General features: G+C 37.5%; 1 protein-coding gene across 1 annotated transcript in view; it reads left to right on the top strand.

Annotated features, from left to right (window-relative positions):
* The window catches only part of PTPRN2 (protein tyrosine phosphatase receptor type N2), a 564,688-nt gene that overhangs the window by 272,374 nt on the left and 266,006 nt on the right, over positions 1-26,308 (top strand). The window lies entirely within an intron of this gene.

Genomic DNA, 26,308 nt, shown 5'->3' with positions numbered 1-26,308 from the left:
AGCAGCAGCAAGCTCTGAGGGAGTAATTGCAAACAAGAGATCTTTCCCCTGATTTGATAGTATGGATTGGATAATTTTCCAAATCACTAATTCCTCAGTACAGCGTATGGCACAGGTGGCTGCTGATAACTCAGGCTTGCAAAGAGTCACAAAGCTGACTCGTTTGTGGCATTGCTGCTGCTGCTGCATATGTTGGTATAAAATACACAGTGATGCTCCTAAGGAGGAGAAAGGACGAGAAATGATAACAATAAATCAATAATCTTTATTTGACTTCTTTTATCTTTGTTCAGCTCAGTAGCACAAGAAAATGAAAGCAATGTTTTTTGTGAGAAATTTGGATAGCAGAGAGCACTCAGCCACCGTGAAAGTAATTTCGTATCTGGAGATGAGCTGTGAAAGCAGCTTTTCTGTTTATTTGAGGGATAGAGCAGAGAGGCCCAATGTGACCAGAAGCGGTTGGGAAAGAGGAAAAGGAGAAGCTGTGCATTTCTAAGTAAGTGTCTTAAATCTCTTTCAGATTAGGAGGGCAATCTCATGAGGAAGCATTAAATATGGCACACTTCTTCAACCTGCTAAATGATGGTAGCACTGCCATCATTAGCTATGAGTTTGTTTTGGTAGCATGCAGAGATCAGATTGTGTAATTACTGCACTGGCTCTTGCAATATGTTATTGGCTCAAACCTTGGCAGACGCACAGGAGCTGAGCAGACTGACCAGGTTCAGCCCCAAAAAGTCTGATTTTTCAGGATATGCAAGCCATCTGACACACAAAACCCAAGGGTTTTAAAACTTTTTACAAATATCAGGTGCAAAAGGAAAATAAATGTTTTTTACTTTCTCCACTGCCACAGCAGCCTCCTTTAATTTGTAACTGTAGATACAATACCTGGGTATTAACGCTCCCAGAATAAGTATATTTCTTAATGGAAACGGGAGTTCACAGTCCAGCCATATTATTATAGTCAACTGGATGGTCATCATTAAATGCATGACAGCAGGTTATAGGCTGGAGAGGGAAATATTTGCATGTGGATAAAGAATGTCTGTTGTACTTTTTGACCACTGCCTAAAATCTTCCTGTCACAATATGGTCACGTGTTACTCTAAAGGGAGGTGGACAAGGCTGAAGCAAAAATTCCTTCCAGCTGAGACTATTTCAGCTGCCATCTGTTTCTGAGCTGCCAACTAGCCCCTAGTTACCAAAAAAGCTGCCATCCCTTTAACCCCAGCGAGCAGCACATTCCTGGACTTTGGCTGATGGAGGCAAAGTAGGAAGAAATGCACAGATTTTAACTTCTGTGCTTCTTCTCATCGAGAGCACCCTTATGAAAGTAAAATGGCAGCAGTTGCACTTTGGAGTTTTTCTTGTGTGTATTGTGGATTCTGTGCAAGTATTAAATGAGCTGTATTAGGATGTCAAACACGTGGGAAGTGTACATTGAAAGCAGGCTTGTCCTGTGCTGGCAAGATGATTTCTTATAGCTGCAGTATTAGCAAATTTTTCAAACATCTCTTTTGTTTAGCAGCTTTGCTCTTATGTTGCTTCACTTTTCAGTTAATTTATTGACTCTGAGAGCACTGCAGCTTGGACTTAATCTCACCAGACGTGTAACTAAACGTCATCGTAGATGGTCTGCAGATGGAAAGGGGACCTGATACATTGAAGTGACTGTTCCCAGCAGTTCTGTAGGTGGCACTCTTTGCCCTGCATGTGGCTGAACCCAGGCCTTTGCACAGTGCAAGTGGTTCTCTATACAGATATCAGGACCGGTATCTTTGTTTACACTCAATTTCAGTAGGCAGCCTGTATGCAAGTGATACTTTCAGACTCAACTGTTTAATCTCTACATGCTGTCCTAGATTATCACACTGTAGTGCTGTGTTCTCCTGAACTCTTAATGGCTTGTAGTGATGGTGATATTCATTACTGCATTATTTCTTCTGTGATAATGGGTACACTCATGGTTTTATGAACATAAAAGTTGGTGAGTTTATTGTTACTGCTGTAATGATTACTAATGGTAGCTCTGGGTGAGTTCTGCTGTTTGAGCTCACACCCAGTGCTGCCTGTAACTGAAATCATCCTGTTCAGCCTAGGTATGGTTCAGCTTGGTGGGAATTGAGAATGGCTGACTCTACTCAGTGCTAGGAGGCTGACAGCTCTGAGAAGTTAAATCCTGAACTTTTTCCCCAGGCTTGGAGTGGGATATCTCTGCTCACAGCTGAATTTGGTCAGACCATATGTGACAGAGTAACAGCTGCATCGTGCTTGGTGGTTCCAGAAAGTATAATCTTTAAAGAAGCCTTATCTTTTCATCAACATCCTGCTCAGGGTAAAGAGAGCTAAAGATGGCATCTCCTTTATTAAAAATAATAATAATAAACAGGTGATCTGGAAATGAGAGAATTTCTTCCCCTGTTAACAGCTCAGTCCTCCTTGTAACACAAACTCCCTTGTTTGTTCCTTGAAGTTCCTAAGGAGTGAATTCTGGCATTTCAGCCCACTTACCACATCTGAGATACAAAACCTTAACTATCTAGCCTTGGTTGAAAGGAATAACTGAAAGGAGAAACCATGGGTGCGTGCCTTCTTGAACTAGTAACAATTTTATCAACTCACTGACATCAAGGGATGTGAGACAGTGACACCACCTCAAAGGCTTCCAGCTTGTTAGCCTTTCACACACCTATTAGGATGTTCCTAGTCTGGCTCATTGGGTAAATTCAGTAATTGTCTTTACAAGACCTATAGAAATCTGAAAGGTGGCTGTCAGCAGTGCATTAGAAGCTGCAGTTAGTAAAAAGGGCATTGGAAAGCTGAACAAAGCAAAACCTTTACCTGAAGCTACAAACCTTTTAAAACTCCTCCCCATTTTGGGAAGCTTTTAAAATATTTACAGAAATAATTATGTATAAATACTGTTTAACAGCACTTTTGGAATATTTACTTCAACACAGATGCAATAGAAGTCAACTAACATGACGTATATTTCTAAAGAGACAGATGGGAAAACACATAAGCCCATGTGAAGGGCTGGCCCAAATTATACCTTAATGACATTGCATTGTGGAATGAAATAGTCTTATCAAGGGCCTCTCATTCCTAAGGTGAATTAGGTCAATAAAAATGAAGAGGGAAAAAAAAGTCCTTTTTTTTGTTTTAACTAAGCATCCAAATGATTAGCAGAGATACAAGTTCAGAATGGAGATCTAGAAGACACTTGTACAGCTGTAATGGGTACAAAATTTATTTTTTAAAAAATTTTAGAAGGTAGGAATTTCCTCTTTATCTTGATCTGAGTAGGCTTTTCCTTCTCATGCTGTCTGAAAAGATATTTAGGTCCACTTTTCTAATGAAACTTTGACCTCAAAGAGCCTGAAAAGGAGCTACTAAATGCAAGCTCCTGAAGAACAAGCACTGAGACCTCTGACTGTCCTACTCATAAAACCTCTGACTGTCATAAATATGTGGCCCCTTCTTGCATGGTCTTGCTTTTAACAGAGCATGAGATAGCTGGTGGTACCTGCAGTGCTGAGAAAATGCCACAAGTTTAATGCTCACTGCCTCCACTGAGTGTAGAGATAATTAACTTCTCCTAAAAGCCCAGCAAGTCTAGCTGTCTTTTAATCACAGGATTGAAGAACAACAGGATCATAATGAGATCAAATAAGAGCTAAAGCCAAAATTTTGGCTTAATATTGCTGGGTGATGGTCTCACTGCCACTTCCTTCTGGAACCCTTCAGGAAGAGTTTTTAAGTGGAATGTTGATGGTCTTGTCATCATCTGTTCTTGGCCTCCTTCAGGCTGGGCTTTGGAGGGGAAGTGGTCACAATGGTTTTCTTTCAGAGGCAGATTTATTTCTCAGAGTGGCTCTCCTTTTCTCTCCCAAGTGTTTGGGACCACAGCTGTATGCCAGTCAAGACCTACCTGCATGGGATTTTGGCTTCACTGCAACACTGCTAAACTGGTTAATATTAAAACTCGGCACAAAAATTAAGTAATTTCTCTTGACGTTGACTTCATGCCATGACCAGATCTAAAATTCCCTTGAGTCTGTAAAATGATTCTGGCTATCACATCATCTTTTGTTCTTCTCAGGAAGTTTACAATGCAATTACAAAAAGTAATTTTGGATGAGTTGAGAGGCAGAAGTTTTCTGGACTGTTGTATCCTGGTTAAACAAGGAAAATATGCAGCAGATGAAATTTGTTATCAGGAGGACTTTGATAAACACTTCTGCACCAAAAGAAAGACCCATTACAATTTGGCTGTCTACAGTCATATCCTTACAGTATTTAAATCAGTTTGTTCATCTGGAGAAGGACAAATGTTGGGACTTGTCTGCTAAAAAATCTGAGCCTATCAGGCATGAAAAATAAGATACAATTTGATGGGGAACCAGATTTGTGAAGCTGATAGGTTTTGTTTACCAAACGACCATATGATATACAAAGAATTTTTTTAACTTAGTTCAGCATGCTGTGTAATATAACATGACATTTCTGAATGTGACAGCAGAAGATTCAGCACTCGAACTTCTCACAGCATGACTCAACACCTCCTGACAGCTCAGCAAATAACAACAAAAAATCCTATCTTTAATCAATTCCTTTACCCAGTAATCTCAGTTGCGATCATAAAGAATTACCCATTAGTCTCAACTGGGATCACACAAAATCACCTCAAGTCTTTCATGACTTCATAATCAGCTTTTTCCAACAGAAAAAAAAATAAAATATATATATGCAGCTAATGAAAAGGTAAACTCCCTGTGCACACATTGACATAAATGTCAAATTTTAATGATTGCCCTCTTTGAACTTCGGACAACTCATACATACTGTGGGATCCTGCATAGGAAACAGTAAATGTCATCAAGACAGTGCATGGGATGTAATATATTATAATAAAAGGCCAAATGACTTGAAAGTCAGGTTTTCTTGCATTTTTTATGAAAGAAAAATCGATCCATTTTTGTGAAAGATGTCACTAAGTCATAGTATAATTTTTGTAGCAAAATTGAAGTCAGTGACCGAGACTTGTGCTCCTAGAGACAACTAGACACTTTTGGAAATGCTTCTCCTAATTAAAAGATACCGACTGATTCATCCAAAAATGCTTTCATCTTTCATCCTGTAGAAATTGGTACATAGCCATGAAAACTGATTTTTTTTTCCCCTTCTTTTCTCTGAGATTTTGCAGACTTCATCTGCAGTATGGAAACAGACTATATTTTTGGCTGAGCAGAGACCCTTCTGTTGAAAATAGTTTTGATATCTAGGAAAGGATAGTGATGCATCTCTGCATTTGACATTTTTCTTAAAATGAATTCAAAAACATTATTTATTTCACTGCCTCTTATTTTTATATATATATAAAGGTATGTGTGCATTTGCCAAAGAAAGAGACTTAAAGACAGAGAGATTCCTTTGAATTTAATTTTTTTCCTACCTTTAATGATTATCATTAGTGCTTCTTTCAGAACACTTCCTTGTAAGAAAATACATGGTAATACTCAGTGAAAACCAAGAAGCTAATCTAACACATCATTTATTTTACATTACCCAAATGACTGAAAAGTAAAAATGGGAATGTAACATAAATAATCTGAATTCTTCATTAGATCAATCCCTGGACATGACTAAATACATTAATTTGTGTTTCCATTGTAGTGCTATCAGTTATATCCTCAAATTGTATTTTTTTTTTCTTGAAGTCAGCATTTTCAAGAAGTCAGGGTTAATCTAATTTATGTAAAAATGAGTAAGTAGGAAGATTTTTGAAGATCTCCCCCTCTTTGTTTCACATACTGTGAATGCACAAGCATCAGTGGGTACAAGAGAAAAAGGAAGGATCAAATGCAATATTAATAGTTTCTGAATTCCTTGTCATGAAATTCACAGCCGAATGCAGCAAATTGGCCATGAACGTTGGAAAATTGTGTGCAGGATGCTCGTTTCTGGAGTTTGCCCTCTGTTTTAGAATGTAATATATATGAAATTGCTGTGGAAAGAGAAGAAGAAAGAATGTGACACAGAACAGCAGGGAGCCTGTTTAAAAACACAGTTCAAGCCTCCCACAGTGGTACAGTTTAGCTGTGCAGGGAGAGGAAGCAGTTCCTCATGAATCCAAGCAACAAAAAGGGCATGACAGAACCACAGGCTTGATTTCAGTGCCAAGGGCTCAGCAGAAGCAGATCTCTTGGCTTGGCACCCCTTTCCTTGACAGCAGCAAATCGAGTTATCCTGACTTCCCTGCGGGGGAGACAAGCTCCAGAAGTGTACGGGCTGGTCTTGCAGCAGCAGCTGAGCTCTTGGAGCAAATTAGGATGTCGAGTCCTACCAGTGATTTCCATCGTGTCTCCAGCACTGCTGGGGCCAGTGCCCAAAGGCAGGATGCTGGAAGAGGGTAGGTGGGGATGGAGCTGTTGAGGACCAAGTAGGCACGAAAGCAAGACTGGGAAGACAATATCTCCTCAAGGACATCCCGATGTGTTCGGATTTTCTTCGGTCTCTTGCCTTGTTCCTTAAACATAATTATTCTTCATCTGCCACTCTTTGATTGTTATTTGCTGCTGTTGGTAGCATATGTGGAAGCAGCAGCATATGTGGGACTGGACGGGCAGCTCACCAGAGATGCTGAGCAGCACACACAATTCTCACAGGCATGTACTGATACCCTGTATCAGAGGCTCTGCTCATGTAGAAGCCAAACTTCACATAAATAAAGGTAAACGGTTTTGACAGGAGCAGGAAAACAGATGCTGGTTTCAGAACCAGCCCCGATGACTCATTTCTTTATAATTTAGAACTGCTGAAAACTATGCTACAGAACAAACTCCCGTGGAAAGTAATGTTTGCAAAATTAAAATAATTCTTCACATTTCTTTTTCATTAAAATTTTCAGGTAATAATTGCCTGCCTGTATTTTCTGGAAGTAAAATAGCTATCCTTGAGTTTAACAAAGTGCTGTGGATTATCTATGGGTTCGTTCTGTTCATGTTCCTGTCCAGGGTCAGTTCAGTTCAGATGGTCTATACAGATGGTACCGTTTACTTTTTAAGAAACAGCCAACACAAAAGGAGAATGTTAAACAAATCATTGAATTAAAAATCCTTGCATACATATTGTGTTACGAGACTCCTCTGTTTGTATTGAGTTTGATAGTCTCACAGTTTTTTCCTTAAAAGCTTTTTTAAAAAACTTGTTTCAAAAGAAACCTTCCCACCCAGAAAATAAAGGAAATGCACTTAATCAAACCCAGAAATACAGGCAGAGAATTTCAAAAATTCCTAGAGTGGAGGGTAACAGGTATTTGGGAAAAAAAGGTAGCACTCCAGAATAGTTTAGAAGTTTGAGGGAGGAAGTAGGTGTGAAGAATGCAGTTAAATCAAACTAGTTCAGCACAAATTCAGGGGCCAAGGTCTCCAGCATTAGCAAAAAATACCCAGGGTCATTCATGTCTACACAATGTGCTGAAAATTTTATTTCTTGTATGAAAAATGGCACTTCCATTAATGGTATTATACTTAATTAGTATTTTTCTGAGGCACTGACTTCAGAGAATGTTAGCTGTTATTTTTGGCAACATTTTATGATTTTTTTAAAGTTATACCACTCAAGTCCCACTTCAGCACCTCCTTATCTGAATAAATCTATTTTCAGTTTCTACTTAGAGGGAAGTAAACTGCTCACTTTGGTGTTAATTTTTGCAGTTCTAGAAGTTACTTCACATTTAAGATAAATTGAAAATTAAATAATTTTGCAGTTTTATTAAAGTTCCATAGTATGAATTGCTATTTTTTTCCTAATATTTTACCACTTTAACTAAAAGGCTTGGCCTAATACATCTCAGGGAAGTATAGCCCTATTTGTAAACATTTTGGTTGAATATTAACAATGAAAAGTACACAAAAGTTGCTGCAAAACACTCAATAAAAAAATTCTCCCTTCAATTCCACTTTGCAATAACGAGCATTTAGAAGTATTTCAATACATCCACACCATAAATCACATTATGAATTGCTTCTAAACGTTCCAATGTAAACTTCACATGAAAAAGGAAAACTGCTGTCATTTCCCACTATCAGCATTAGTATTAAAAGTAGTGAAGAACTGAACTTCCTTATTGTCATGCAGGCTTAATTCATGCATGAAATAACACTGCTTGTTCATGTTGTAGGACTATATGCATATTGAGATCCTCGTGATGCTGTCTACCCCTCCACTTCAATACAAATACTGCTTTTGTATTCCAGCAGTCCAAGGCTGCAGCATGATGGGGCTGAGAGCTGCAGGTATATGAGATGATGATAGCCCTTGAATTCAGGAGCTTTTGTATCTTAACTAGAAAAGAAAAACAAGAAGTTGGCAGACAAACAAACAACAACAAAATTGTCCCCACTCTACTCCTGGAAAGCAGAGTTATACAGAGGCTTGGTGTAGACTTCAAAGTAGGTAGTGCAGGTTGCTCCTATCCCCAGTTTTTTAGATCAGAGTTGTAGCCTGAATGTATGATAGCTGTTTTCTGAAACAATTTTAGGAGTTTCCCACCCTAGACATGAAGTTATCCTTGTGAACTGGTGAATATCATGGCTTTATCAAATGAAGTCAAATGTCCTCAGTGCAGTGTTTTCTCTTCACGTGGATCCAAAACAATGTGAGAGTTTGTGTTAAGGAGCTTGAGCACTTCCACATCAGGACTTTCTATTTATCACTCCAGACATTTATCAGATATTAGCACTATTCTAGGAAGCATATCTTAAGGAAATTGCTTTGGTGAAACAAAAATCATTTGCTTTCCTGAGGTGGGGTGATGGTTTGCTGTATCTGCAAGTAGCTCTGCATCATTTCACAAGGTGCTGCCTGAAGGACTGGGTCACAATATGTCTTTCTTAAGACTGATGTGCATAAACTGGAATGTTATATTTAATTATTGCAGATACCACCTCCTACCTTGTTGACTGGAATGGAAACTTCCCAAATGTTCTTTATCCTGCTGTTGGTAAAATCAAAGCCAGCAGTAGGTGTGAGGTTCTTCTGCCTTCTCACCTATGAGGAAAGCATAATTTCCCCTCCTTACTCCCCAAGAGTAAGTGGTTCCTCTGGAACCAGCTCACCTTGCAGTGGTGCACAGAGATCAGGGTTCTGCAGTGCCGTGCCACATTTATGTGCCACATGAACACCTGTACACCACTCCAGTGGCTCTCTGGAGTTCTATGGAAATGCTCTCCTTTTCAGAATAAGTTCAGCTCAAGGATGTGAGTCTTTCCTGCATCACACCCTACTCTTGGTCACCCAAAGCATCTTGGGGTAGAATACAATGTTTTTTGCTTCACTATATTTGTGTTGGATCCATACAAAATTATTCATTTGTGTTCAAACTGCTCTTGCTCTGCATTTACTGCCTTATGTAATTGTATCATTTTCTCAGATTTCCCTCTACTTTTAATTTTCTCCTTTTCTTAATATTTACTTGTTGTGATCTTGTGTTTCTTAGGATGTTTGCCAAATCATCATCATCATCACCATCATCATTATCATAATTAGCATCATTCCTTTTCTTCTGTATCAGGTGCATCAGGAAGAATCCTGAGAGTGTTGTGCAGAGAAATCTTGAGGTTTTCTATATTCCTACAAGATACCAGAATGTAACCATAATGCTCACTGGGGACTGTAGTCATAAACAGGTAATAGAAAATGAAAAAGGATTTAATAAAGGAAAGTCTTTTTGATCTATTGAAAAAAAACAAAACCAACCCAGATATTAGAAATTTATATCTGAATATGTTTATGCTCTTTCCAGGAATTTGAAATTGGTTTGTTCTATCTTCAGATAATTTTTCTTGGAAGAAAGAATATCAAAAATCAAAGAAATCTATTTGTCTGGATCTGACTCTGTCAGTTGAAAAATAGCTAGTGTGAATCCCTGAAGGAACTGTACCTCTTGCCTCATGGATCATTCATTGCTTGCAAGGTGATCAGCTAAATTAGCAAAAATTGCCCGTGTACTTCTGGTTTCCTGATACTCAAATGGCAATGAGGCTCAAGACTCTTTTAAGTCTTAATGTATCAAAATATTTTTAACTATGTAGTTCCTTCAGGAAAGATCCGATTGAATATCTAAAAATATTTGTTTCCAAAATACCTCACCAGGGCTCTAAGGTAGGAGGTGCCTGGTTGCTGTTCAGTTCCCTCACTGGGTTCTGCTGTGCTCAGAGTTCTCATGTGGGTGTTTGTACACTGGCAACACCGAGTGTAGCTGGCCACTGAGCTGCCCAGGGAGTGCTCGCAGTACCAAGCCTGACAAGAGTTCAAGAAGCATTTGGACAGTGCTTTCAAGCACATTTTGTGGTCTTGGGGTGTCGTGTGCAGGAGCTGGACTCGATGATCTTTGTGGTTCCAACTCAGGATAGTCTGTGATTCTAAGATCTCCTTTTAAAGTGGGAATTCTGTTTTCTTAGTGATATCAATAAGGTACCAGGTGAGATACTTGGGTGAAGGATTTCAGTTGTATGTTACACTGATCACCTTAGGATACAGCCTTGGCATTGAAAAGCTGTTCTAATTGAGGCATGAACACCAAAGGACTTAATTGACTTAATTAAGGTGCACCTAATCTGCAGGTGACCAGATATAGATCTGACAAACACTATTTTTCCCCCTCAATATTGAATTGCTGTATGTAATGTCTTCCTGATAATCTATGAGTATCATGGCTATGTTTACCCTCTTCTTTTTAAACTTGTATCTATTGGTTGGTGAGATCCAAAATAAGAATCCATAAACTACTTTATAGAGGTAAATAATGTGGAGCTGAATCTTAACACAGTGGAAACTACAAGAACTGAAATTACTTCAATGAGTCCACAAAAATTTATGTCATCTGGAGTTTGGAAAGGGGAAATTTCACCCCTGCTTTGTCTTAAGGTCCATGTCATAACTTCTTTTCTGCTCTGACCAGGAAAGCTTAGAATGAAGATATGAAGGATTAGGAATGTTTGATTTATTAAGAATGTGGGTTTAGGGTTGGTAATATTTATGAATAAATTCTTAAATGTTTTTTAGTCTTCTGGCTAATCTTCTCTAGGCCAAACAATAGAATTCATCAAGAGACGATACTTTTAATCTCTTGTTTGCTTTTCTTTTCTTCTCATGCTCTAAGTAAAAGTTACTTTTATTTCCCTTAGTGATTGAAATCATTTTCTTTGCTGTACTAAATTGGTTTTGTATTTCATAATTTGCATGCAAATCTAGTGAAAATACTTTGACAAATTATAAACCTCATGAATGAAACTGCTTTAAGCTTTAAAAAGCAGGCATGTTGTTGTGAAATTTTGAAGTTGCATATTTTCTTTCTCGCAGGCAATCAAATTTAAAATGTACCTTAAAGCCTATCTCCTCTCCCAGTGTAACACCTGAACATAATGCTGAAATGGGCTGGCTCAGCTCATTATAGGAAACTTGCATTTTAACTTGATTCCATTATTTGCTGATATATGATCTTCCATGTGGCCTGTAATATATTTTGGCGAGTGAGTGTCAGCTATAGCAGGTATCAGAAAATAGGAGACTGCAAGAGAGGGTGAACAGTAAAGCAAGGCATTTGGCAGTAATCTTTTCCACCACTTAATATGCAGGTTTTATAAGCAAAGTCATGACCCTGTCACAATATTCATTTCTTTCATGCCTTTCATATAATAGGGAAGGTGGTAACAAGATAGGACTTCCCTGCACTGTGATTTCCTTATCATAACTCCAAGTTTTAGTGAATTGCCAAAGTATCTCCAGTTCCTTTCTTCCTCCAGCAGAATCTTTCTGTATTAATAGGAAAGAACAAGTCTCCCTGTGTTTTCAGTCTGTACAAGTACAGCATCAGTGCATGTACAAAAGTCAGCCAGGTCACACCTCAGGGTCACCTGGCCACATGTCCTGTCCCAGGCTGGGCAGACACAGTGGTGGAGTTGCCCAGCTCAGATGAGCAATGAGGTAAAGGCCAAGCTCCATGGCACACCTCAGCCTGCCCTTGTCCCAGGGACCAGTTAAGGTTTAACATCTTCTGTGTCATGAGCTGAGCAGGCAATGTCCACTGGTGGCCTCAGGCATTGCTGCTCAGCCTGAGTGCATTTCCTGAATGAAAGGGCTGAGACAATGGGTCCTGTCCAGATGAAGAATGAAAGGGTCCTGTCCAGAACAAGTGGTTGTTCTCTCCCTGCAGGAACATCTCATTTTTGTAGTCAGGCCTGTTTCTGAGAAAACTGCTTGGATGCAGCCTTTTCAGACAGTGGTACCGCATCCATCTGCATATTCAGTTCAAGCCATGTCAATCTGAAGTTCATTCCCAAATCCAAGGCATCAATCTTTATCACATTTGTTACCTCTTCTACACCTCTTTGAGATACGGATTTCTTTATCACATTTGTTACCTCTTCTACACCTCTTTGAGATACAGATTTCAGTCTGCCAGTCATCTGTGGACTAGGTTAGAAATGGGAGAGGGGAAGGTGACTGGATTCTTCTCTTACAAAAAATCTATAATAGGTATTCTACAACACAACTCTATAGCTACATGAAAAGAACAAAATCAAGTCCATGCAGAAACTATGTGCTACCAGGCCTAAGGTTGCTCTTGTGAAACTGAACTTGGAGTGCAGGAACTCTGACATACTTCTAAAAATTAATACCTTTTGTTTCCATATGACCCTGCTTCTTCAGCAGTTAGCTTGTGTTTCTTTCCACCCTCTTCATGTAGGATGTGGCCCCAGGGCTTTCCTAACCATCACATCATTCAAAACCTGCACTGAATATAAAATTATTGGTTGCTTCATTGTTCTCACAGCTATCATACCTGAATGCTTCATACACAGTAATGAAATTACCTGCATAATACTCTGGCCATTCATGGGTTTGTTATCCCTATAGGTGGCAGAGGAAAATAGTTGACAGTGTATCAGGTAATTTCTAAATAGCATTTCTTTCATAGTCTCTATAATTTTAATCAATCTTTATGTGTATGTGAATACAGCTTTAATCTACATCAGTTGCAGCTATAAGAGTTCAATAGCTCAGCTCAGTTGCCTTGTATAGAGACCAGAAAACGAGGAACATCAAATTAATGGTCATCTCTGGGAAATGTGAAGTAATTTGTCCAACATCACATAGGAGCTCTGTGGCAGATCCAGAAATGGAATTCACTTCTTCGGTGGCAGCTGCCTTAACCATTAAATCTTATTTTCTCGTTCTGTAGTCCCTTGCTGGTTCATTATATACCTTCCAGTTCCTGAAACAAATGAGGCAGAGAGAAATGAAAGCTTCATTCACTAGATAAACCTGATTCATTCCCCAAATACCATTTCTCAGAATACCATGCACAGTGCACACAAAAAGCACTGCAGCTATGGCCGTGCAAAAGTAGTCTGTAATCGCATAATAGAAACTGGTTTCATGGCAGATATATTCAAGAGGTCCAAACCTCCTTATGTGTTCCATAAGCAGTTTTAATCTGGCATTTCCCACCTCTTGAATACTTGAATTTTAAAGGTGTCTCCAGTAATTATTTCCAAGATTTTGAAAAGAAATAGTAAAACAGAATTTCTACTGTGATGAATAATACCGACCTTGAGCTTAGATGATCAGAATTTATATCTTCATCTTTATAGTAGAGACAACTAGTGCCTGAGGTCTTAAAGTAAACATTATTCATAGATGGCTACTTAACTTTTATGAGAATCAATCACTAGAGTAAAAACAAAGTTCACCTTATTTTCACAAAAAAACCCATAAAGTATGAAATCTCTATCATCAAATACATGTCTAGGGAGGACCTTGATGTATATTTACAGAACACAGCCATCAATTCTTGTATGTCTAGACTCTCTCTCTTTTTGTGTATTTGTCCCTTTGTCTTGCACATGTTCTGACCCTTATTCACTGTTTTTTTGCCATCACACACTTCAGAACAGAATATTTTTCTGTGCCTGTGTGTTTTTATTTGTTAGCAAATTAAATTAAAAGAGCTGGTGAAGAGAGAGGGGGTAGAAAGACATTACAAGTAATACCCATGTTTGGACACAAGGAAGAGCCCTGAATGGAGCTGAAGAGCTTTGAGGTTATTCAGGACCTTCAGGAGGTTAGAATGTAGAGGAGTATAAATGGAATTGGGCAGCCAGGTGGGGATTCCCACTATTATTCTTGCCAAAGGGAGCCAAGGTCTCTATTTCCTGACCAGAAAACCAGAGCTATTCCTTGGACACATGTCCCAGGCTGTGTCAGGGTATTCTGTTCAACTCAAGGCAGCAGTTCCAGGTGCAATCTGGACTGGTACACTGCAAGCCTGTACTCTCCATGGCACAGGATTTCCTTCTGGGCTTTGGCTCCTGGCTTTCAGGGCCATGGGACACGTACGTTGACAAGTTTTGGCAGTGGGACAGAGTATACTGGTGGGTCAAATTTCTCTATGCATTTGCTGTTTTTCAGTAAGTCATGGCTGGGTGATGAAGCATACTCTGTTGGGCCCAGATTTGTTTGCCATTTTCTTTAGTTCTCTGTGAGCAGTTCTAATGCTGCTGTGCAAAGCCTAAATGTCAATGAGGACTCAGGCTTGGGCAGGGATAAATCTATTACTTTCCTAAAGAATTTTTGCTTAGCTTTCTCACTTCATTTGTTAGGACATTTTTCAGTTTCTGTCTTCTTGGTCAGGAGCCAAAATTTCCTCTCCTGTAATATCCTGGAAGGATAACCCCTGTGGCTTTGGCAGGTGCCGATAACTTCTGAAGGGAAGTAGCTTTTGCAAAGGCATATTGTGACAGGGAGCATTGCTCTTTAATTCATTCCTATCCCATTTGCCTATCATAATTCAGCTATGCAGGACCAGCTCATTTGAAAGAGCCTCTCATTTGTTAGCTATTAGTGCATGTCAGATCACAAAAGAAGCTATGGCTTGTTTGTGTATTGTACATTTTCCCTCAAATTTACCCAGGTTTCTCTTTTGACTACTGCAGCTGTAGCTCACCTGCAAAGAGGATTTATTTTACATTTTCTAATAACTCTTAATAACTTTGCTGGCTTTTTTAAACAGAGTTTCTCCTGATTTATGCTCAGGGATTAAAGCCACATTTATCTTGATTTCTGCTGTGCTTTTGACATCCATTTCTTTGTTTGTAGTCCAGTTAGATAATTTTTAGAAAATTAGCAAAAATTCATTGTAAACTTTAAAAATATCATAGCTTCAAACCTCTTTTAGGGATTTATTCTGGTCCAATAAGATTTTTCCTTCTTTCTTTTTTTTCTCTTTTTTTTCTTTTTAAAATTTCACCTTATGAGAAAATTTCACTATGAGAAAAATGAATGATTTGCATAAAAATTAATTCTGTCCCCCAGAGACATATTTTACATGGATATGAGAATAAGCTGCTGGCACAGCCCCCAGCACTTGTGTCCACTCAGATCCTATTTTGAAGATGCTGTGAAAAGAGGAAGATGATGTTCTGCTTGATTTTTCAGGAATAAAATTAATCTTATCTAGGAGTAGAGTTTATTCATTTGAGGTCCACAGATTGCAAAATAGAAAAGAAAAAAGAGCCATTTTTCTAACATGTAAGCAAATAAAAGTTAGAATAACTGTATATTCAAAGTTTATTTTTTATTTTTATTTAAATGAAAAATATTGCTATGATTCTGCAAAGGGTGATGCAAGCTATTTTGTTTAGAAATTATTTAAATTATTTCTAAAGATGTTTAATTGTATTTTAATATCAAGAGACTATAAAGTACAAGACTAGAGACAGCAGCTGGCCAGACAGGTCATGAGGGCATGTTATCATTAGATCTCCATGAGCCCACGCAGTTGATAACACCCAGCCTATTCCCTCAAGATCAGAATCTGGCCCTTGAAAGGTCAATCACAGAAATCACATTCATCAGCTTTAAAATAATGAGTCTCCCCCTGTTTTAAATATTCTGCCTTTGGCTGGCTGGTATCCATGGCAAAACCTTTCCAACTTTACAGTAATGGTCACCTCAAGCCTGATTCATTCACAGACTTAGTGCTAGTTCACCATGTTATTATTTATAAAGCCTGTAACCCTTCCCATTGGATTATTGCAGGTTCTAGTCCTTGGTTCTCTGGTGGTTTAGTTATTTTAGTCTGTCAGCATGTTCAGAACTGTGGGGAGCACGCTGTTGTGCAGGAGGTTTATTGCTCAAGGCCAAATGCAAATGTTCTGGTTTGCATACAGTCCCAGAGGTTTTAATTGCTGGAGCAAGGCCTCACACTTAATAAACAAGTATTGAGGAAGCTCACATCTGGAACAGCTAGTTGTGTTTCTCTTTGTGGGGAAAAAAAGAAACAAACAAGCCCAACAAAAGCCCCCAAACTAAAGTTAAAAACAGTATTTTATTTTCAAACATTGGAAGAATTCCTTTGATTGGTTGGAGCTGTATTGCTGTTTATTCAGTCCCAAAAGTAATCACAGCTTATTTCTGTTGTATGTCACATCTTGAAAGATTAAAAAACTGGGAAACATTTCTCATGGACTAAGTTTTCAAATTAATCCACTATTTGTAGCGAGGGTGAGAGTAAGGAATGATTAATAAAATCAGTAGTATGCTGGGCTGTCCAGAGCTCTATTCAAATCCAGGCTTGATGTCACCACCACCTCTTTTCTTGAGCTTTCAGTGCCAAGAGACTAAAGATGGAAATGCTTCCTGCAGGTAGAGATACTGAGCTGTTAGCTCAAGGTTATGTGGTTCCATCTGGGGCATGGCAGGAAAGGAGACTCCTGAGAGCTTCTGAATATAGGTCCACATTTTAACCATCAGAGCTCTTTGATATGATATCATGATTGTCTGATGCATTTTGTGCTGTAATCAAAATGAAAGATTAATTACTTATTTAGAGATTAGTTTCCTACAATTTAGTTTCCTACAATGACAAAATGAATGAAATCAAAGAAGAGACACAAAAATCCTTAATTCAAGTCTTGGGTTTGAGCAACTCTTTATTCAAGCCATGATGATTTATGAAAATTAATCAGAAACCTAATGATAATTATTATTTTTATTTGAGATGAAAAACCAGAAGTAAATTTTGAGTGTTGCTTAGATGTCATGTTGTTTATAGCCCTGGAAATTTTTTACCTATTATAGGCAAGCCCAGAAGTGCACAGAGAAGCAAGACCTTCATTCTCAGCATTCTATTAGGCTGTTAATTAGCCATAATGTTTATGACTTTCTAAAGCGAGTTGCTGGAATAGACTTTGGGTAACATTCATGTTCTTTTGCATCCTGGCAATTTATAAACTGCAGCTTACTGTAAGGTATATCAAAGTACAGGACTTAACAGAAGAATGTAAAGAATATGACTTGTTAGAGAAAAAATCTGATTATAATTAAGTATAATGTGCCAAATGAATATTTCTGCTTGCCACTTATTGGGAGAGTACAAGTTTCTGCTTAAATCTAGTCAGGGACAGCTTCAGCTTCTTGCTGGAATTTGTGACTATTTTCTTTTTTTTTCCCTCTTCTAACTCTGTATTACTGGGTATGTAAATTTTTATTTATTTTGCAACCTCTTCTCTCCCTAAAATATCCCTTTTTCTAGTTAAAAAAATATATGTAGGGAGGAAGGAGAGTATGTGACATTTTTTATGACAAGCAAAGCAATGCTTAGTCCTAATGTAGTATATTTTAAATTTGAAAAGTAAATTTATTTTTTAAAATATTGTAGTGGAATACAGTTCTTATTTGGACAGATTACTCAAAAATACTAACTTTTAATCATTGTTAAAAAAAACTAGTTTCTTTTTTTGCAATGTGAGGCCTGGAAAAAACCTTATAGCTCAAATTTTATTTAATAAATAAAGAGCTCCTGGAACAGCTACATAGCTATTTTTGGTGATGTTTAGTGAAAGGGTGACAGCATTGACCTTTAGAGTGTTTGTCGAGTATGAGCAAAGTGCTCAAACCATTCACTCCAGTGATGTAAAGCTGCCAAGAATATAACCTATGAGAATCAGTGCAAGTACAGTAATAATTCTTTATAGATCTAAGGTTTTGTTCTAGCATTTTTAATACTGTGTGTGTGTTTATCCTTTCTGTTCCTATCACATGTCCACTGATGGTAGAGTTCACGTGTGAGCTGCATTGTAGTATGCCAAAATAAAAGCTGAACTGCATGACAGTACACTAATCTACATCATGGAGTTGGGCTCATGTAATTTAAATTACGGCCAGAGGTAATAAAAATTCCTATTTCTGGTTTATAAGGGAACAACATGAACTCTAACAGCTGTAGAACAGTTCACAAGAGACAATTTACCCACAGATGTGCTGAGGCTGGTTTATAATGGATGATGGGCTGTCATGGGCTGGACTTCTCATTTTTAGATTGTCCTATTTATTTTACCAGTAAAGTTAATAGTAGAATAGGACTACCACTATTCCAAAAATTACTAATAAATGTAGTAGGCAACAATCTGAAAGTATATGGGTAAAAAGTATACATCTTGAGAAAAAAATTAACAACCTATCAACATTGTGATTGAATGCAACTACATATTTTCACACTCTGCATTAAGTACTGTTAGCACTGAAAGGAATTTTAGTGAAAGGGAAATTCTACAATATGATAAGCTTAAGAGATATTTTATTTATATTTGACTAAAAAATTTATTTGGGAACCTCCTGAAGGCAGTGATTAAAACTTCAGTTTTAAGTGATTAAACAGCTGTGATTAAACAGTAATTAAAATGTTAGACTTCAGAGAGAAGGGGTTAACCATAAATACATTTGTTTCAAGAAAATATGCACCCAAGGTAGATGTCTGAATGACAAAAAAAATATTTTCAAGAGAAAATAAAGAGGCAAATATTTTAATTTCTGCAAGGAAATAGGTGACTCGGCTTCAGCATTCTTCAGTATAGATTTAACAAAGTGCAAAGTGCATCAGAAAGAAATTAAGAATTTAGCAGGACATAAATGGGAATACGTGATACAAAATAATTAAATATATATTTGGGGCATGGAAGATCAAATTTTCAAAATTGAGCTTTATGTTTGAGTAACTTAGGTGAAATTTTTTTTTTCCCCTCTGATTGACTAAGCTTTAGCATGTAGCATTAATCTCATCAAACTACTGTGCTTCAGGAGGTGTGTCCTGAAACTCCCAAGGGATGTTGACCCTGTGGGGACTCACAGCAGTAGAATAGTTATCCAAGGTGGAAGTGCATCCTTTGGGCAGGAGGGCCCAAAAGCCAGACTCACCAAGATCTTTGGTCACCAAGTGGGAAAGATGGAAATCAGAATTTTGTAGGAGCAGTAGGGCCTTTGCCAACCATACTTGGCTTCTGGCCAGGGAGATATCATCTTCACTGGTGTCATTCCTTGTGGCTTATCAATTTACAGAGGATCATGGCGAAACGTGGCTTGATCTAACCACAACTTGTAACTGTGAGGAATGAGACCATGACTGCAGTTGGGCAGGGAAAAGTGTCTGCAGTGATGCACACCAAAAGGAGCTGCCCAATTGTCCTGCTGCATCTTCAGCAAATATCCACACACAACATGAGGGAGTCATTACCAAAAATTCAGCAATATTTATGCAAGGTTGTCAACCAGTGAACACTGGCCTTTGAAATATCCTTCAAGAAAAGGTGTTGTCCCTTGTGAAGGAGAACTAACAAGTAGAAAAAGAATAAAGCCATGGAGGTAGTAGTGACAGATCAGGGGGGGTGAATGAATCTTAAACACTGTACATATTTCTTTTCCACCAAGGGATTCTTATGGCATAACAGTATTTTTCATCTCTAATCACTGGTGCTGCGTGTCAGTATCTCTTATTCCTTTCCCGATTTGAGTGACACAGTGTGATATGTCTAATGACAACTAGAACAAATTTCAGTAATGAGGTCACCTTGGGCCTGTATTACTGTCTGACTGCTGTTTTCCATAGAAATTATTTGTGAAAGCAGACCACATGCTCCGCATAACTTCCTCTGTTTTACTCAGAGTGACGAAAAGGAGATATGCTAAAACTTGCAAGGTGCAGATGGTTTGCATTGATCTCTTCCTGATTTTGAGCTGTAAATTGATATGTAATGAGAAAGCTGCCACTTTTGTCCCTAGAAAAAAAAAAATAAAAAAATTATGGGTTTGGTTGAATTGTTTAACTTTTCTTTATAAATGTAAAAACATGGAGATTCTAACTGACAATAGGCTAACACATGCCAGCAAGGAAATAATAAACGTTCAAAAGATGAGGCCAAATGAAAATATTTGCCTCCACCTCAAGTTGAATTAAGATTTTGGAACACAGTGCAGGAAGTTCAAAGTAAATTATCTAATTATAGTGAATCCCACTGTTTATTACAATAAATACAAAGTTTACTAAAAAAAAAAAAAAAAGTATTTCTGCTTTTGGTGTGTCACAGAAAATTGGTTTTTTGTATATTTTTTTTCAGTGTTCCCAAGAGAAAAAAGAAGTAGTATTAGATCTGAAGTCACTGTGATGTTCTCAGGACATCATTTGATTGTCCACCATGCAGAAATAAATCAGGGACACTGATCAGGACAGCAGGACAGCAATATCATCTAATTTAAATCAGGACAGCAACATTATCTAATTTGAATTGGATTCATTCCAGAGACTGTGAGGGATTTGAATTGCAGTTATGTAAGAGATGAGAATACATCCACAGGGTATTCATTAGTTTTCATTCTTTAAATATCAATTGAATGACTTTAGTCATTCTAAGAACAAGATTTCTGTGGCACATCTTACAAAGATGAAGTCCTGTGCAGAAGACCAGGCTTTAAGATTTTGAACCAGATTTACAAGTGTGTAATCAATTGTGAGTGCGTCAAAATATAGAATCAATGCTTCAAAACAGCATTTTTTTTTTGATGAAAGGTCCAGTGAAGAGAGAATGTATATTTAGAAATAGAGTATTTCGGTGAGTGCTTAGAGTTCAGTAGAAAGAACAAATTCAGCTCTCATTTTGGCTTTGGCAGGAATCCTCTGCTACTGTATTTTCTTCCAAAAGTAGTGATAAATATCAAATTCATGTCCTTTATACCACCACCATTGTCTCATTATTAAACAAGATAATGCTCTAGCAACAGATTATGCAGTGTTTGTGTAAAACCAGCCATTCATCTTAAAAATCTGCACCATTTCTCATGAATTTGCTGATCATTGTTTTATTAGTTAATGGATTTCATTACGTATTTGTGTCCATTTCGGATTCACAATACACTTACAGAGCTACATAAAGATGATCACCAGGCTAAGAATCAAATTATAACTAAATCAATACATTGATCAGAGAGAACATTTCTAAATTAGCTCAATTAAGGTGTTTTTATTTTTTTTCCTAGTACATGGTCTTATAAAAATCCATGCAAAGATTACACGACTGCTTGGTGACTTCCGCTGAGACACATTAAATATTCCCTAGATTGAAAGCTCTTTTCTTACAAGTAGTCCTGAGAGTTTTGCTGGCTCCTTGCAATACTTGTGCTCATTGAGGATAATTGGTCCTGATTCTGGTCTCTGATTTATAGTTAGCCAGAAAGTTAAATTAATTGAAATCAATGGAGCTCTAACAGTATGAGATGTTCTGATCTCATATTAAATGCTATGAAGGTAAAATAAAATCCAATGTTTTCTCATCTGTAATTCCATTAATTCAGAAAATCAGTGTCCTTTGAAATTTATTACTCTTTTTACTAGTAATAAGATATTGAAGAGAAAATAGCTGATTTTTTACGTGCTGTATTGTCACTGGACTCTTTCATTTTCTGTTTCCTGATTCTTGTATTTTAATGTCAATTACTGCTTAGGTTTGGAAAGAACTATCAGATCTGCTAACACAGAGCCTTGACTAGTGTAATCAGACTGTGTCCTGCTGACAAGTGGTGCAATCTTAGATTTCACTTGAACTATTACATATGCTTTTCCTGTGGAATGACTCCTCAGTATTTGCTGGAAATCTTCCGGCTCAGTTATTGTATTTCATTTATGGAATTTAGATTTACAATCGATTTAGATTGTACCCCAGAGTTGAATTAAAAACTGAACAGCAAAATTAAAATGTATTGAACCTCTTCTCTTGGATGATGGCCTGTAACTTCCAGGAAGTTGATATGTGTAGGTAGCTAAGGCATTCTGCTGATGACAACAACATCTTCCCCATAGAGTTGGGTTGGGTCATTTTCCTTTATATTCCTTTGTTCTTTTTTTAATCCATAGGCTGTACAGAAGTTTTGCTAATTCTAAATCATTTTCTCTTTGCATCTGCTCTCAGACCGAACTCCACAACTCCAATGTTTATCAAGTGTATCTGTTAGGTTTATTTCTGTAGCTTGTGATTTGATCATTTCACTCTTATCTTTAAGTATCTCTACTGACTTCCTTTGCTCCATTCCATAATTATAATTCTTGATCTTGTCTTTCCTGTTTATCTGATTGTATTTTTTTCTCTATGTCATGTTATATCCCTTACAACTTTCTTGACAATGGTGCTTACTTTTATTTTTACTTTCATAATCTTCCAAGAATTTTAGTCTTCCTATTGTAAAGCTAAGTGTCTAAAATCAAGCTTCCAAATCCACATTTATATCCACATCTTAGAAGAAATCCTCCTGTATTGAGGAACTGTGTACTTACAAAGCCCAAGGAAATCAATACTACACAAGACAGGTGAACAATTTTCTCTTGCTTCTTGTGAACTAGAAGTAAAATATTTCATTGTGGTAAAATTTACTTGCTTGAGAATTAATTTTGCAGCATACTGCTAGATTAAGAATAGTTGACAATATGTGTTGTAACTAGTGACTTGACAGAAGCATTCTCAGAATCCCAAACATTAGATGACTTCTAATCTCCATAATGATGGTGTAATTATTCTTTCCAGGGTCTAGTTGGTGTGAGAGAGAATTGGTGCCAACCAAGATATTTCAGCAAAAGCTCTGGTGAGCTACAACACAGTCCTTTTTCCAGATATCTCAAAACCTGCCCTAGAAATATTAAATAGTTTCATCTTACAGTCACAGGGTAGTGCAATGGCCAAAAAGAAGACCCATGGCCAAATGTGAAGGAGATAAGTAGTGCCTCAAGGCTAAACTTGAACCATTGGCCATGTTTTATTTAGTATTGTTGGAGTAGCCATAGTTATGAGAACAGAAGGATTAGGATTCTTAGAATTTGCAAAAGTATTATTGTTTAAAAAGAGGTTTGATGGACAAGAGCTAGTAAATAGTCAGTTTGAGTCAAAAATGGGACATAGATGTTTAAATGCTAGGTGATAGTGGGTGGGGATTTGGTACAGTGATTCACTTAATGTAAAAACGTGATGAAGTATACACAGCAGAACAAAATAAAACAGACAAGGGAGATTTTATTATTAACTGTAGAAAATTGGGATAGAAAACTTTACTTTGTGAAGAAAAAGGTGTAAGTTATCTCTGTTTTCCTTGTGCAGTGAGGGAGATCAGAAGAGTGGCAAATATTGTCTGTTTTAACATTATAATCATGATGAAAGTGAAAGAGTCGGGCCCCCAGGAGGTCCACATTAGTGCTGAATAGCCATGTTAAAAATCAGAAAGCTCAAGAACATTGCTGATTCACTAAATCCCCAAAGTTGTCTTCCCTTAGTAAAGTCAGTGTTGCACAGCTGAAGTACTGAGGAGTGATTCTTGTATTTTCCTCTAATCAGTGAATACATACAACCAAGAAACATATGTGGGGTAATTATCTCTGTTTTTTCTTAGGCTGTAAAAAACCCCACTCTTTATCATATATACATTAAGAAAGAAAGCAGGAAAACAAAGATCCCTATATTGGAACACGGTTCTAATTTTGAAAAGCTAATGAAAATTCAGCTTCATTAGGCTATTCCTAGAAAGAAAATTATACAGTACATTTGTTGAAAAAATTTCTCATAGATACCAAAGACATGAATGATTAAAAACAAACCTAAACTAGAGGGAACAAACAAGACAATCAAATTTTATCTCTTAGTAAGAAATAATGTTATGGACATTTTGAATAGCCATGAAGTTTAAGAAATTATTTGAATATCAAGAGGAATTACAAACACTAACCTATAATACTGTACTGTGTTCTTAATAATCTTAAAACATATTTGTTGCTCTTAGGCTCAACAGAAGCAGGGGGTTTACTTGCTGCTGTGTTCACAGGGGCTTATGTTCTTAAATGATCGAATAATCTTTACTTGAAATTCAGGAATGGTTTGAACTCCTTTTATTTTTCATTGTGGTTCAAAACATTTCTTGAGTGTCTGACTGTTCCTGAATGCAGGGAATAACTGAGGCTACAATATCTGAACCAACAGCACCCACAGTGTATTTTGTTGGTTGTTTTACAATTCACTAATCAACAGTGAAAGTCTAAGCTCCTTAGCACAATGATCAGGAGCAGGGTCTGCATGGCATGTCCACATCTCATATCCTTCAAACCTAGAAAGAAATGGTCAGGGAGATCTAATTATAAATGTGTCATTCTGTATTTACTTTAAAAGAAAAGCTCATTGAAGGACTCTTAATGTAGATGACAAGTGAACAAACTGAAATGTACCCCAAGCTGATTGCTACCAGAGAGATTACAGGATTAAAGGAGCTGTGTTGCTTTTCTCATTGTCTCGTAGAGAAATATTCTTTAAAAAAATCCACCATCTATTTCTTTAGCCTTTCACAATGTGTTTCTAATCATAGAAAGGTATTTAATATTTAAGGGAAGCATTATAGTTTAGGTTAATGAACACAGATAATGCAAATCTTCCTCCTTCCCTTATTTTGCTATTGTTATATTGTTAGCATTATTCTTTTCGAGGGAAAACTTTTTCAAGCAAAACTAGACACAAATGCAGGGTACACATTCTCAAATATAGTGCATCTCCTCTGAATAGTTTTGTCTGGTGGGAGAAAGTAATTTTTGTCCAGTTGCTCTGCAATGCAGCTCTCTTAATTTTCTCAGTGCAGGTCCTGGCTTTCTCCCACTGGGAGCAGTCTGATTTTATTTTTTTTTCCATCCTTGTAAAATGTCAAAAATATTATTCTTCATTTTCCCCTCTGATTTAACCCTTACACAAATATTGTATTTCATCAGAGACACCATCTTCTTTTCAGCTCCAGGCACTGGCTGGGGTTCTCTCTGGAGCCAGGATACACAATTTCTGAGCAGGCTGAAAGATGCCCTGTGGAGGAGGGTGTGCCAATTGCCCCCTGCTCCAGGGCTCCGCTGCTGTTTGTGCATCACACCCCTTCTGGGGATTTAAACAGCCCGTGAAGGCCTGAGTTCCTTTGCCATGGTTTCCATCTTTCCACACTGCCCCTCAGCTGCACACCTTCCCCGTGGGAATTGCAAGCCCTCCCTATTTGCATTTTCATGTCCTTGAATACCGGTCAGCAATGTCGGGTATCGCACACTGATTCCAGCTTTCATTTTTTCCAGTGTGGATATTATTTGTTATAGTTCAGGTGCCAGAATGAGTGATTGTCATCTGCAGACAGATGTGCTTTTGAAGTAGCAAAAAAAAAAGATTGACATGACTTTTGACATGATTTTTGTCAAGACTTTAGCATGCCATTTGCTGGCATACCTAGTCTAATGAATACCTTTTACTCCTCCGAGATGTGCAATCTAATGTTATGCTATCTTTTTTCCTCTTTGATATCTAAATGTCAATCATCAGCAGGAAAATTATGTTAGTGAATAGGTAGCATGCAATTTATCCCATAGAAATTAAATATCTATCTGGGTTAGTGAAAAGAGCCTTTTCCATGCCCAAATGTAATTTCTGCATATAATTTTGTGCTTGCCAAAATCTCATTTGCACATATGGAACATTGTTTTTATAAGTCATCTTGGAGTGAGTGTTTAATACATGTGGCGTTATCTTAAAAATAATTTTGTACATGTGCCACTAACAAAGGGGAAGTTACTGCCAGCAATAGAATTAAGGCTTTTTGTTTCTCCAGGGAGTGCTGTGACCATTGAGTTAAACTAGTAGCTTTTGTAGCCTGAGGCAAGAAAAGCCTTGCTGTTTTACCATAGGCTTTCTTACAACGATGAAACACCTTTTTATTTAATCCATGTGTCTTAATGCAGATGTGAAATGTACTGTCTCTCAGCTGATGCTAAAAATTCTGATACTTTACAGTCACTTAATGCTGAAATACTGTGGAAGTGATGGAAATACCATGAAGGTATTCATAAGGAACTCCTTGTTTGCTATAAAAAAAAAGCTCATTATTCCTTACTATATATGCTCAAAAATGTCAAGAA

Source organism: Parus major, chromosome 2, assembly GCF_001522545.3.
Source record: "Parus major isolate Abel chromosome 2, Parus_major1.1, whole genome shotgun sequence".
In the NCBI taxonomy this organism is placed as follows: Eukaryota; Metazoa; Chordata; class Aves; order Passeriformes; family Paridae; genus Parus; species Parus major.
This window is presented reverse-complemented; position numbering and strand designations above follow the sequence as displayed.